At 37.5% G+C, this 15,387-nt stretch overlaps 1 protein-coding gene across 2 annotated transcripts in view; it reads left to right on the forward strand.

Moving 5' to 3' along the window:
• The window catches only part of csmd2 (CUB and Sushi multiple domains 2), a 245,317-nt gene that overhangs the window by 31,633 nt on the left and 198,297 nt on the right, over positions 1-15,387 (forward strand). The gene's annotated exons all lie outside the window — the stretch shown is intronic.

Here is a 15,387-nt window from a genome sequence, read left to right on the forward strand (position 1 = left end):
CACAAAACATCAGAAAAAACTGACAGGATGCAGCATCATCATATTTGGCTGATGCTGCAGACATTTAGGTTTTCCACTCAAATCAAATAATTTATTTGTGAGCCATGGTTTACATTATTGCTTCAAATAGGCTTTCTGTCCAAACTGCTTCCTTGAAATGAATGTTAAATGAAACAAAATACATTAAATGTCAGACCCTGTGATCTTCAGGATGGATAAATGATCGGTTCATTAAATTTCATTTCTAATGTTTACACACAAAGGGGATGTATATTGCTTTTATTACAACACAAGTGAAAGATGTTTGTGTTCGTATACACATCTGTACATTGTTAACACAGGACATAGAAATAACAATAATAGAGTTGAATCTGCACCCAAAAATGCTGACTTATGAAGGATAATGTTATAGGAGATTTTAATACAAGTCATTTTGAAAATTAAATGTAGACCTTTTTTCTGATATTCAAATACTATCCACTCCCATAGCAAATATTTGCCTTTGGCTCTGTGTAGGATAAAATGTTGTTTTGTGGGAATGTTAACTCCGTCAATATAAATTGCCCTGCTGCTGCTCTATATAGAAGAGGGCAGGAGGGAGGATTAGTCAGAGATGGAGCAAAAGCATCAACTTGTGAATAAAGGATTTGGTCTTTTCTCCACAAAGAGGCAAATTGACAGTATTTCATAGAGCATGCACTCGGCTGTCGCCCAAGTGTAGATTGTATTTTGGGATTTGTTTATTTCATCCATTTACTGATATGTCCGTCATGTCATATGCACACTAGTACTTTGTCAACCTTGTGTGCCTAACGCATGAACAAAATTGATGCTTGCCAGGATGAGTCATTTTATCTCTTCACAGAGCTTTGTGTAACTACTTTATTTACCAATGCAATAAAATATTTGGTAATTTGAGCTGAGAAGACAAGTTAAGAAACTAAATTCAATTGAAATTCAGTTTAATTCCAAAATACTTGCTGCAGTACGTAACTTCTGTTAATTTATTTTTTTTTTTACATATTTGTTAATACTGCCACTGTTGATCTTCTCCACCTCCTCAGAAATGCATCGCTCCTGGTCAGAAACAACCAATCAGAGCCAGGAGGAAGGTCTTAGTGCTGTTAGTTGTGCTCTTGTTGCTATGGTTATGCATCATAAAAATGCTCTGAAGTAAAAGAGCATCAGCAAAAATCCTTTAGCTGCAAAGCTGAACATTTTGGAAGGTGTACATGATGCAGCTCACATCTGGCATAAAAGTCAGTGTATTTTCAGAGTAATGCATAATGTCGACATATGTTGGTATAATGATCAGGATCTGTTTTGCTGTTTCTGAAGGAGAATTCCTGGCCATCAGTTTGTGACATTAACCTCTAGCACACTTGGGTTACGCAGCAAGACAATGATCTAGAAGCAAGCCAGCAAGTTCACCTCTGAATGACTCAAAACAAGCAAAATGAAGAGCGTTCCAAAATTCCTTCACAGCAATGCAAAAGATTAATTAATGGCCATTTTTAGGTGGCACAACCATTTATTATGTATGTGAGGGAGTCAATTTTTCTCACAGGAGCAGCTTGGTTTAGACAGTTCTTTCCTTAATAAATGAAGTAATCATTGGAAAACTGCATTTTGTATTTATTAGGTTATCCTTGTCCATTTGTGTATGTTTATAATATTCTAAAACAACCAAAGGATGACAAACAAGCAAAAACGGGAGCAGTATATAGAAAGGAGAATACTTTGTCACAGTACTGTCTGTTTCTCCTGCAGTTTTTTATGACTTAGTGTATTATTATTTTTATTGAACACATTTTGTATGTGTTTATTTCTTTTGTGTGTGCCCCAGTTTATCACATGCATAAAACAGACTGACTTTTATATATTAGAGGTGTGCCAATCGATCGGCCACCGATCATAATCGGCCGATTTCCATGAAAAAGTGTTTGATCGGTGATCGGCGATCACGGTCTCTTGTTGCCGATACCGATCACCTGCTTTTCATTTCTCAGCCTGCCTGTGCAGCTGGTCTCCTCTTTCCTTCACACTGCGCAAACGTGCAGCAACAAATCCTAAGCGATGTGGAACTATAACGCACTGAATGGGGACGTTTGCGTGTTGCAGCGGAAAAATTGAAGCACGTCAAAATGCATCAACACAACAAAGCTAATACGACATAAAAACAATGCCATACTTGACAGAGTTTGGCTACATCGAGGCTCACTGCAGTAAAAAAGACATACGGAGGATCAGATAGCAGGTAAAGCAGCGCACAGCTACAAACACTCACCCGGATTAGCATGACGGTCAGAAAGCTAAACAAATAACCCGCAAAATCAATTAAGTCTTTGAGCTGCGGTGTAAGACGCTGGTTCTGCTCTCGCTGTTGAACCGCTGCTACGCGCTACAGGTAGTAATATTTCACAGATGGAGCGCCGCTTCTGCTCCACCTGGTAGTGACTCTCACACCGAACCTCTGCTTAAAGCTGCAGCATCTAACTTAAAAAATAAATTCTACATACGTATTAAAACTTTCGCTGTCCTAACATGAGACAGATAATCTCTGAAAAAATAATCGATCTCCTCCCTGTTCTGCATAATTACTCCGCTCAGTCAGAAACAGCCAATCAGAACTACCAGTAATCAGCTAGCCGCCATGCTATCAGGAAGTTTTCATTCAGTAACTCTGGATTGTTTATTGTAATGGAACCTGTATTTGCCTTTGAATGTTAAGTTTTATACTTGAATTTTTTGGCAATGTTGAGAGATTTTATTTTGACTCTTTGCATTATTTAGCCTCTTCAGAGCCTTTATATGTTTTCAGTCTGTTAAAGATAGTATTATTGATAGCAGTACAATTTGCACAATGCCTGTTTTGTTTAGTTTTCTTCTTGGAAAACATAATTAAAAACAAGTTTTTGTCTAAATTAAGGTGAATTCATGGTTCCTTTTTCCACATAATGTAACCGGTAGTGTTTTTGATTAAAAAAAACAACAACAAAAAAAACAATTATGTGATCGGTATCGGTGATCGGGATCGGTGATCGGCCCTTCTAATGACTGCATAGGGACATGAATAAGAGGTTGGAATTTTCTGTGTGATAATACTTCATGATAGAACAGAATTTAATGTAATGATGCACAGTGAACCAATTGTTAGCAGATTTTAGAGAGTTCAGGTGGCCTGGTAACCTCTTCACCATTCATCTCTCCTATCAGCCACTGAACATGGGCATAGATCTACTCTTACAACAACAACAAAAAAACATTGAGTGGGAACAAGTCACATGCAAAGAACTGTACGCATAGAAAATACAAAAGCAAATTGATGCTAGGAATGTGCATATTTCTGAGGAAACAACTAGTTTTATTCATGTTAGTCTCTGTTTTCATTTCACTCATGAACAGGAGTAAAATGCTGATAGATTTAGATTTGATCTAAATCTTTGGTCTTTGTGCATTTGTCATTAAAATGGAAATACGTCTGGCACTGGCACAACACTTTATTAAAAATAAAACCATCTAAGATGCATTTGATACTTGGGTGTTTTCTGCATCTCTGTAGTAGACTGATTAATTTTCCATGCCAATCTTTTACAGACTCAAACCTGATTATATTCCATGTTTTACGGACATTAACACCTATTGGACTGTATCAAATCACAGTATAAAAAATTGCTATTACCACCTTGTGTATTAAAGCTGCTGAGCAACTTTTTACATCCTACATGGAAATGTTCTAATCACAGCTATAGTAGACTTTTTAAGTTGTGGAAGATTATTAAAAAAAAAAAAACTGGGAAAAAAAAAGATAACTTGGAGTTAATCTGATGGTGTATGGCTTACATTTAGTGTGCAAATGGTGATGAGGCTTTTTCTGTGTAGTAATGTTGGTGTCAAAAACCATTTCAGCTCAGTTCGAAATGACTACTCAGTTGATTCAAAAATAAAAGAACACATCTAAATACTGGAAATATTACTACTTATTTCAACTACCTAAAAAGAAGCATGCATTAAATACTATCCACTCCTTTAGCTTATTTGTCAGTCATGCAACATTTCTTTCATCTTGCCTCCTGTTTGATGTCAATGTGATCTCTTATGTCTGCCCTTAGTCTATCCTTGATCATTTTCCACAGCCTTCTGTGTCATAATTGCTCTGTTCACTTACACACGCACGCATATGTTTTCACAAGGAAGTAAACAACGGCATATCTCATAGCTACTGCTTAGAGTTGTCACTTTGCTGGGGACAAGAGGGGCACAACATTGAATTATTTTTTTTTTATCCCTAATTATTTTCTGCCTGAGGATTATTGCAAAGCGATTTGTGCAGAGCAGTGGAAACACAGGGGAGGGAGTACGGACGCCACCTTGTTCCATTTGTCAGCTTTGATTTGTTTGCTGTGGGCATAATTGACGTACGTCTGTACAGAGGGGGGGACAAGTAAACAAAGAATTTAATTCTGGTTTGGTTTTTGAACTCTTTTTAAGTTGGACTGAAGGGTGCACTATTTTAAGGAATAGAATCACTATGCCTTGCATTCATATCACGTCAACATTTTCACATTTCTTTTTCATCACCACAATACATTTCAATATTTTATTAGGGTTTTATATGATAGACAAAAACAGAGTAATATATATTAAAGACGCAGAAGTATTGAGTTATTTTTTACTGAAATAAAGTCTATGACAACAAGATGCTTTCAAAAGTGTAAACAGAGTCCATATTTGTATATTGTTATCGCAGAATAAATACCGCTGGGACGGATAAGAGTTTGTTTGCCTTCACAGTTTGTTCTTTGTTAGAGAGCATTAGTGAGCAAACACCGTCATGAAGACCAAGGAGCATTTGGACAACTTTGAGCTGTGCGCTCAACAAATTTCTCCATAACGAAAGAGTGACAAAGACAATCATTATTAAAAGTAAACCGGACGAAGACTAAACTAGTTCACATACAAAACTGATGCTGCGCCTCACCCTAAACTATATCCCCGGTGCATAATAACGTAGTACCATGCATCACTCTATGGGGAAGTTGTTGTCCTTGCAGTATAATGAAAAGCCTAAATAAATAAGCATGGCTACATTAAAATGGTTTACAGTGAAACCTATTCATGAGTTGGAATACCTCTGAGAATTTGTGGCAAGACTTGTCCACAAATCAAATTTTATTTGTATAGCACATTTCAGCAGCAAGGCATTTCAAAGTGCTTTGCAACATTAAAAACAGAGACACACAGTCATGCAACATGGAATAAATGGTAACAAAAAAAATTAATAAATAAATAAAAAATAAAGATAAAAACATTAAAAACATTAACACCAGCACCCCTTTTCAACCGGGGGGGGGGGACGACACATGCACCCTTTCACATTTTTAAGAAGGGGGAATGGCACCCGCGCCCTTCCGGGGGGTATTGCACCCGCACCCCTTTACACTTCTAAGAGAGGGAGACGGTACCCGCACCTCTCCAGGGGAAAAAAAAAAGAAGATAAAAAAATAAAGATAAAAACATCGAAGACATTAAACCCTGCACTCTAACCCTAATTTAACCATAACCAACTCTAAACAGGTGGGTTTTAAGTCGAGATTTAAAGGCACTCTGTGTTTCAGCTGTTTTACAGTTTTCTGGAAGTTTGTTCCAAATTTGTGGTGCATAAGAGGTGCATTGTGGTACAAACTCCCTCTGGATTCAGTTTGACTGAGTGTGAGCTAATTTCAGAAGATGAATAAGCAAAAAATATGCAACTGTAATTACTGTTAACAATTATTCCAGACAGTTTTGATTCCAGGGTAATTACTACAAAAGCAGACCACACGTTTCAGATTTTAATTTATGAAACCTTTTCTCATAATTTGTAAATAACATTTTAATGTAATTTTGCATGCAGTAAAGTTTAGGGTGCACTGCACTATACTATTAGCATTATTTTTAGACCTGGTAGTTTTTTCCGTTTTTGTCCTGTGTGGTTTACGTTTGAAAATATGCCTTAAAAATTTAATATGAGCACTTATGTATTTTTTTTAATCAGACATTCATTCTAAACTTATGGATAGTCGCACTATGCATGCTCTGCACATGTACTAGGCATACTGAGTTGCTTCAGAGATATGCATAGTGCTGGGGAGATGCAGATAACATCGGCACAATCTAATATGCTGTTAATGGATCTTAGATGGTTCACAGATAAACCAGTCATGCTAACTTGCTGACTGTTGGGCACAGCAGAAGAACTACATCTATGAGAATGTGTGGAAGCCATTATGCTCCACTTACTGCAAATCCTGGGTGGAATTAGATTTAAGAGACAGATTCGCTCTAAGATGACGGCCCGACTATCTCCAGTAAACCATTGGTACAATATCCCATAAACCTTCCACTTATTTACACTCATCTTTTAATGTGGATAGTGATTACTTTTGTCATTCCACAAAGCAAATGATTACTAATTGGTCCTTAGCTGCTGCTCTTGTCTTCTTAAAGACCAAAAACCCAAGGCATCCCATGATTGTTTAGACACTATAAATTGCTCTCCAGTTTTCATCAGTGCATTGGTTTTGTTTTTGTGCTCAGCAGCTCGGATTCCATTATTTTTCCGTTCTCGCATGCAGTTTATTTTTCACTTCAAGCATTGAAACACGCTGTTATTTAGTTGCTCCGATTTTGTCGAGTGTGCCTCATCTGTTTGAAATCACATCCAGTCTGTGCTAATATGTGTTTTCTTCTCTTCTCATATCTTCTTCGAACGCTAGCCTTCCACTCTGGCTTTTTTTTCTATCTCTCTCTCAGCCTATCTTCCTCCGTGTCTCCCCACACCCTCCTTCTAGAGAGCCGCTGGTTTCTTAATGACTTCGCTGTGGTTTGACTTTCAGCTTGAACTCACTCACCGTCTATGTTTAGCGTCTGAGAGATCTGAGAAGCTCTCTTCTCTTCACAGATTGTCCATGCGGTGCTGATATCTTGTGATGTCATGTAGGAATGTGGCTCCACTCATTGCGGCTTGACTTTCTTCACAAGACAGACCAAAGGAAAAGGGCTATCCGAGTCAAAATATGTCGGTGGTGTATTAAATATAGATGGGCTGAGAAATGGGGGGGAAAGCTGTTTTGTTTTTCAAACTGTTGTGGCTTCTATCGAGATCCACCTTTACCAAACCGAGAACTTTTCAGAAAGGTGACACTGATGGCACTGAAAAATATACATGTATACAGACAGGTTACATTGAATATGTGCTTTCAAGATAATTTCCAGTGTTGAATCAAAATGTACAGGTCTCAGTTTTGAAACCTGGTCATCAACCCTAAGCTGAGATGGAAATATGTGAGTGCGATCAGATTAGGAATCATGGCATTGTTCAAGGAGCTTTATCTCTTTAGATACTGTCAGTCATCAACCAGAACAGTTATTGCAAGATAATTGTATTTATCAAGAAGGGAGTGAGGTTCTTGGATTAAGTCAAATGAATCAAGTATGAATTAGACAGTGCAGTTCAAGCCAGAATGGTGCCAGTTGATGAGTAGCTGAAAATCCCAGTATACATCCCCAAGTCCAGTTTAAGACATCACCCTGTTTTTTTTTTTTTTTTTTTTTTGTGGTGTTTCAAAACAATGTTCTTGTGTAGTCAAATGTATCTTGGAATGAAGGTCAGATGAAGCACCTTAAAGCAAGGGGCGAGGCCGAAATAACGAGTGTAAAGCAAGAGTTATGGTAGTGTAGCTGGTTTGCAGACAGTTTGTGGGCCACTTTCTTACCAAGAGTTGTGGTGCTGGGTCTTCAATGCTAGTTATCACTGGCCCAAGTTGCATGCTGGTATATGCAGGACGTTGGGGAAACTTTAAGAAGGATCAGGCTGAAAGAAAGTGATGTGGGGAATAAGGAAAATGCCCAAGTGATGCAGTCTGCTCATCTGAAAACTTGTCTGCTGACATACTGGAAACACCTTGTGAGCCCAGCAAAAAAAAAAAAAAAAAATCTGTTAAGTTACCTGAACTAGTCTTTGAAAAAGTGGTTCTCTAAAAGTCAGAAGAAGTGATGCATCTCTGTGATCTTCAAAAAAAAAAAATATATATATATATATAAAAAAAAACCATCAAAGATTTTAAAATTCCATTTAGGTGGATCATGACATAGCTGTGAAGTTTTCATACTCTTCCAGGACAAGATCTAAGGAAAAAAAGCTTGTTAGAGACAACTGGGAAGATCAGAGTGGATTATGGAAAAAACACACCTTTTAAAAGATCTAAAGATCTTCAAATTGGGTTGAAGCCATTAGGAGTGGGCAGAGCATACCGAATGTTGCATGCAAAAGATGATCTTTGCACTCAGTTATTCAGCAGTCTCTTACTTTTCAGGGAAAGTATATGAAAGGAGCACAAAGCTCAGCGGAAATGCGGTTTTGGGGATGGGCTGAAGTGAAAGAGCACTGCAGTAAAACCCGGCAAAAGGTCCATCGTGTGATGCTTTGCTGCATTTTGTAATGAAAGGAAAATGCATGACAGAAAAATTATGAAATGAGATAAGTAAAAAGTCATTTTAATTTTCATGCAATTTTTATATAATTTTTTGTTCAAGAATGTGTAAACCAGGCTTTTTTAGGATTGTCTTCTTTTGGTTCTGTTGAAGTCGACATTATCTCCTCTGTCTGGCACAGGATAAATAAACACCTGAATTTTTAAAAACAGAAAGAAAAAAAATCCCCAGTTTAAAAATATACCCCTTGTAGTGTTGATGGGGTTTGGATTTTACACTTCTTTTAAAGAGCTAGCTCGTTTATATTGATTTCTTAAGCCATTTAAAATTACATGCTTAAAATCAACAGGTGCCAAAAAGTCTACATCGACCACTGTCATTGCCATTAACAGTTTTTTTATTGCCTCTGCAAAGTCATTAAGCAGCATAATTAGTGCTTTAAACACCAGGAGTTTTAAATGAAACTGAAAGCACTGAAGGCAACTCTATCAAGGCCAGATCCTGCCCCGGGCAAAATGACGTGGAGCTTTACGTTTAGGCCAGGAAAAGAAGAGAGGGCTGATGGGGGTAAAAAATATATATACTTGAAATTGTGTGTGAAACTCTTCTTGCTACCTGGAGTTATCTAATTGTGTGTGTGTGGGGAGGACTGAAGCACCATGTTAACTTCTACGTGGATACACATTGTGTTTTTTACTTAGATGCAGAAAGTGATGAGTCGTAGTCATATATTTTGACAGCAACAGTTTTAAAATGTGGATACAACAGCAATTTATCTCGAAGCATGCACGAAATGGCGGAGACCAAGAATTTGTTGGGCTTTATGTGTGTGTGTGTTGCAGAGGCACCGTTCTAGGCAGGATGAGGTTAGCTCAGAACATTGCTGTTTGTGTGACGGGCAGTCAGAGGAGAGTTAGAGCTCCAGAGAACAGCTGAACATCAGCCTCTGGCCTTGACCACTGACAAGGTGCACAGGGTCCTGGAAGGGAAGGATATGCCACACATAAGCTCCACACACACACACACACGCAGGCTCACAAATAAAAAAGTATACCCTCGTTCTTCTCCATGCACTTTCCTCCCTTCTCTCTAACCACCCATCATTTATTGGCTAATGTCTCTCCTCGACTCAGCCATCAAAATCTTGCTGCTGTATCTATTTTTTTTTATCCTCCCTCTTCCCTCCTTTAGGGGGAAAAAAAATCAGCTGCATCAGCATTGTGCTTACCTTCCACCCTGAGAATACACTCTACACACACTCATACACCCACACATTGAGTGAATAAGATTAAAGGATGAATGGCCTGATTTAGTCTATGCTGTTGTAAGCATGCATATATTTTCAAGCGGAGAGCACAAAACATACACAAACGTTTAAATAAGTAAAACTGCATTTGTGTGGCTGAGCGAGTCCCTAAAAGCAAGTATGGGAGGTTTTCCAGAGTAAATAAACCTTAGTCACTCTCTTCTGGGAGGTTTGTACGTTTCCAAAAACACCGGCTTGTATTCATGCACCTTGAAATTTTTAACATTTTGTCAAGTTGGAAAAAATTTTGTTTTATTGGGATTTCATGTAATAAACCAACACAAACTCAAGTTTTTAGAACCTAATAGCCCTAATTAAATCCAATATGAGGAAATGCCTTCAGAAGCCACCTAATCATGAGTTACAGTCTACTTTGAATATCTCCTGGAAGACTGTTTAATCAATAATGCCAAGTATTGCACGCTTCCATTTCTACCGAAACATGGTCAAAAATGAACTGACAGGCCTGTTGAGGACAGTATTTTTCACTGAGAGAGACAAAAATCCCTGGACAACTCTGGAGACGCTGTATTCCCCCGATGGTGTTGGCACCACCTCCACCCTTTTCTCTCCTCTCTCATGGCTACACATTTACTGCCTGACTCCATCTTCCCCGTCCGTTCATCCCCTCCTCCTGTCCCCATGGGGTAAGGCTGGACTAATTGGAAGCAGAGGTTCTTCATTGAGATGACTCTGAAGCCAGTCAGGTGAAAACTCTTCTTAATGGACCTCTGCTCTCTCCACACACAGCAGGAATGCCTTAATGCTAAGACCTATACATATAGTGCATACATTCCTTTGTGTTTGAACGTATAAACACATACGCTTATCCTTCTCTCTGGAGAACATAATTGTTCCTTTTGTTTTTATAATAGAAAAAAGAGTTCTTTTTAAATCTCTCTATGCCTCTTTTTTCCCCTTCTCTTCATCAATCTGGCGCACACTTGAGACACCTGTGAAGGAAATCTATTCTTTACCATGTCTGTTGCAATATCAACATTTTTTCACAGCTTTCCCTCGACAACAGCAGCAGACTCCCGTGGCAGCTTTTTTTTTTTCCCTCTTCATTTTCACAAATTCACAGATTGCCGTTGCCCGTATTGCATAGCAAAATGTCATCTTTCCAGCCTTCACACATTAAACCGGCGTCTGTGTGTCTCCAATTTTATCTGTGCTTGGCATGTGATTCAGGGCCGTATCTGGCTCATGCCTGACGATCGCGATTTGGACACTGCGAGAATCCCTCCCAGTTTGTTGACCGCCCCTTCTCCTCGGGCTCTGCATTACACCCTCTATCTAATCCCCCACTTTCCTGCAGTGTTGCTGCTGCTGCTGGACCAAGATGGCTGCCTTCCAACTCAATTTGTGGTCAAGTAAAAGGGCTATTTGCATGAACATGTGTCCTGTCGTTTAACACGTGGCAATCTTTCTTGGTTTGCCACAGGCGTGTATTTGCGTCTCTTCTTTTTAGTTTATCATTCATAGGCGGTGTTTTGGGGGATTTTTTTCCCCCCCTGCATTGTGACACCTAAACTCATTTTAATATTTAGAAATAAAAAAGTGAGATGTAATAAATTATATCAAATGGAAACATGTAATGAGAAAGAGAGAGGGCACATATTGCAAACGGGGAAAAAAAATAAAATAAAAGTGACTTTAAAACGATTAGCTGAGTTTAGCCAGCAACACTGTCCTCTGTCAGAATATGTACACAAGTATTTTGATTCTTCATGGCGATCCACATGCACAGGCAGATCAGTTTGTGGCGATGGGCAACAAATGAGCGGAGGACACCTGCGTTTCAATTTGCCTGTGTATGTCTGGGTGTGTGACAGATCTCTGCCGCTCTGTGGGTGGTAAATTGTTTTGATTGCTAAAAATGGCAATGCTGCAGCAGAATGTTGTTCCTCTAACACAAAGAGGCTCTTTGCCAAAATTATATAATTACTTTGCCTCATGATGTAAGATATGCTGATTAATCCTAGTACCTTTTTAAAAAATTTGCGATGATACTTTTGTGGCTCTTTTAAGTCTTCCTTTTGAAAATCACAATTAAACTGACACACTTTATTTTATTGGGCCACTTTTAAAGAATATAAAAGCTTTTATGACATACTGTTTTACTGGTTATGAATTATATCAAGTGGCTATGATAATGGTATGTAATAAGATTTTGAATAATGGACTGGTTGCATAATTAGCAACAATATAATGAAAGATATCAGATTTTATTAGACTGATGTAGATATAACTAATACAGTCACTGAAAAGATCTTAAACTGCTTTAATTTGAGTTGAAAACTTAATGCGCACTCCCAACCTAATTTTTTAGAATATTTATTATACAAGTTCTCAAAGTAAGCATTCATGTAGACAGATAAAATACATGAACTTTTAAGTTAAAATGTACTGCTCTGAAATAACGTATTTTGACATGCAACATTTAGAACAGCTCTAGTGAATCCTATTGGTGTTTTATAGCACTAGGGTGATGGGAAGTGGATGAAAAATTAATGGATGCCAATTTTGTTTCTTAAAAATTTAAAAGTTTTGCATCTGTATTCAACCTCCTTTTTTATTCCTAAATAAAAACCCATCTTAATAAATTGTTTTAGGAACTTGCCTTTATTAGAAATTACTTTCCACTTTGGTGTAATTTAATCTGTAGAAATACAGGTGTACTTTAAAACAAAATCGGCTGTGTGTGTTTTTTTTTATTTAGAAAATTGAATGTAGAAACTGCATCATGAAGACCAAATACAATTGCGGATAACTTGTATTATCCACAATTGGATAATAGTTTATCATCCATAGGCGGTGTTAGATTATTATTATAAAATAAATAAGTAAAATAATAATCTAGCACTGAACAATGTGAGCCCTTTTCAGTAAATTATCAGAAAATTGAAGTGCAGGCATGCCAGCTTATGCCCATCCCCTTAAATTACTTTACAAGCAAAGCAATTTTATCACAGAAGCAACAAAGAATTACATTTTTTCTCTGCAGGAGATGCAGAGAAGCTACAGCTCAGGTGCCAGAATCTTGGCAGGACAACTATTAGCTGTTCTCTCTGCAAATCTGACCTTCATGGTAGACTGGCAGAAACAAGTAGGGAAGCTGTTCAGAGTTGATGGGGAAAATGGATCTTAATGCAGGGCAATCCTGAAAGAAAATTGGTTATATGCAGCAGAATGTTTTAGACTGAGGTGGAGGTTCAGCTTTCAGAAGGAGAAAAGCACTAAACATTCTGCCACAGTTACAGTGGAACAGTTTAGATCAACACATTTATGGGTGTGAATGGTTCTGTCAAAGTCTGAGCCTAAGTGCAATTGGAGATCTGTGGCAAGACTTCAATTTGATGTTCCCAGATTGGTGCAGTCAAATATCCTTTGAAAGATGTGGCAGGGTCAAACCAAGTTGTTTCTAGGAACTGTTCACTCAGGGCCACTGAATACAAATGCACACCATATTTTTGGGATTTGTTTTTCCTTTTTTTTTTTTTGAATGAATGAATCCTGTTCATTCTACTCTCAGTTGACTGTGTTAGATCCATCATATAAAATGTATTTTCAAGTTTTGATTGTAGGATAGCGAAGTTAAAGGGGTCCGAATATTTTTGTGAAAATTGTAGGAACAGTAAATATGAGCCATACAGGTTGTTTCAGTTTGAGTGGGAGCAGAGTTTTGGAAATAGGGGATACAAATCCAAGAAAGAGCTGCCGAGACAACAAAATTTGATGGATACGAGTTAGTTCCCCAGCTGTCGAATCACTGGCTATGGATTAAGAGTAAGAGCTCATGGACTCATACAATAACGGCTAAGATATCATTTTTTGGAAGAAAGTTCTCTGAGAAAGAGCTACATTATCAGTATTTTTTTTCTTTCGATATGACTAAGTCCAGCTTAATTTAGGGGAGGTGAACAAAACTGAAACACATCAGGAAATGCACATTAACATGCATGTATTTAAGCATATCTAAAATGTGTGCAAACTTTTAGTACATAAAAGAAACTCACTGATTCTATAATGGATGGTGTCTGGAGACTGTAGAGTGACAAACCTAATACCATCACACATTACCTCTGACAACACCAGTGACAACACCTTTAGGTATCCAAATTCTTTTACTACCGTTTCACAACAAAATATGTCTTTGAGGTTTGTCCTTTTCCTTGATTTGAAACATTTTATGTAACCATCATGCAAAATAAAGTAAAATAAAATCACTTTTTCACAAGGAATTCTTGATGAGGATTAGGGTTAATATTTATTTTGCTTTTGAGACATTCGACTTCAGCAAAAATATATAAAATTTTGCAGTAGTTTCTAAGTGTTTCTCGTGGAAAATAGAGTGGAACAAGTCTAAAAAGTTGACATTGGGAGTTCAATAAACTGTGTTAAGTGAATGATTTCAGACTGAATGAAACATGACCACACCAGTTTGTTAGGCCATGGTGTTATCTTAATTAGATTGTTTGGTGGTGCTTATTTAAACCAGTATCACTGTATTTTATATATGTCTTCTCTTCAGTAGAGTAGAACGATGCAATGCCAATGTGGGGGGAAAACCCCCCCCCAACAATCTGGCATTGCCTTCTACACATTTGGAACTGTAGCTTATGCAGTTTGGCTGCCACAAGCTAAACATGTTGGAAGTGCCCAGTGCATGATGCTGCAGCTCTGATACACTATGTATAAAACACATGTGCAATATTACAAGACGGTTAATACGACAGTGAATCAAAAATCCCAGCAAAGCCCTAAAAATACAATTACTCAGCCTCGCGCTTCACTGTTGATGTTTCATATACTGTAGCTTCCTTTGTGAATGCTAGAAAATAAGTGACTCATGGCATGACTGACTTCCAGAATATTTGAGCAATTATCTGACCATGTTGGGATATAGAGGATATATAAGTTTTTTTTCCTCTTTTTAATCAAACAATTTACCCTTAAATATGAAAAAAGTAATAAGGAAAATGTAAGATAGTGACATCTTACATTTTATTACCATAACCAGAAAATGTTATGGTAATAAAACCTTCATTCAGCTTAGTACCATTCACTAGGTCATGAAATTGATTAAAACACATGCAGTGAAGGAGGCAAGAAAATGTCACACTTTTTATTATTATTATTATTATTATTTTATTTTTTTTACATCCAGTGTATTCAATTTGACTACAATAATATATACATTGTCACTAGCTTTGATCTGGTGGTCTGATTCTGAAGTGTCTTGTGTATGATATACATCTGAGTGACTTGGTTTCAACATCAAAGTTCTAGTTTGCATAATAATATTTACTGACTTGTGGTATGGTTTTATTTGCTGCGTTGGCCTGTACTTGGAACAGAATGCTCATTTGATGTTTCTTTAGAACATTTGGGACTTGCAAATCAAAGCTAGCACAAAAGTTAATAGACAATTTCAGCTGCATATTCTCAATGTGAATTACAAATATAAAAATAGCACTTTTTCCATCCCTAAATGTAGGTGTTTTTGGATCTTTGATGTGTTATTGGATTTCAGAGGTGTGATGATCACAGTTTTTATTAGCTGCCAATTAGTGCTGAAACTGTTTTGTTCCATTTTTAATAGG

The sequence above is a fragment of the Poecilia reticulata genome, chromosome 11, assembly GCF_904066995.2.
Source record: "Poecilia reticulata chromosome 11, P_reticulata-male-v2, whole genome shotgun sequence".
Classification (NCBI taxonomy): Eukaryota; Metazoa; Chordata; class Actinopteri; order Cyprinodontiformes; family Poeciliidae; genus Poecilia; species Poecilia reticulata.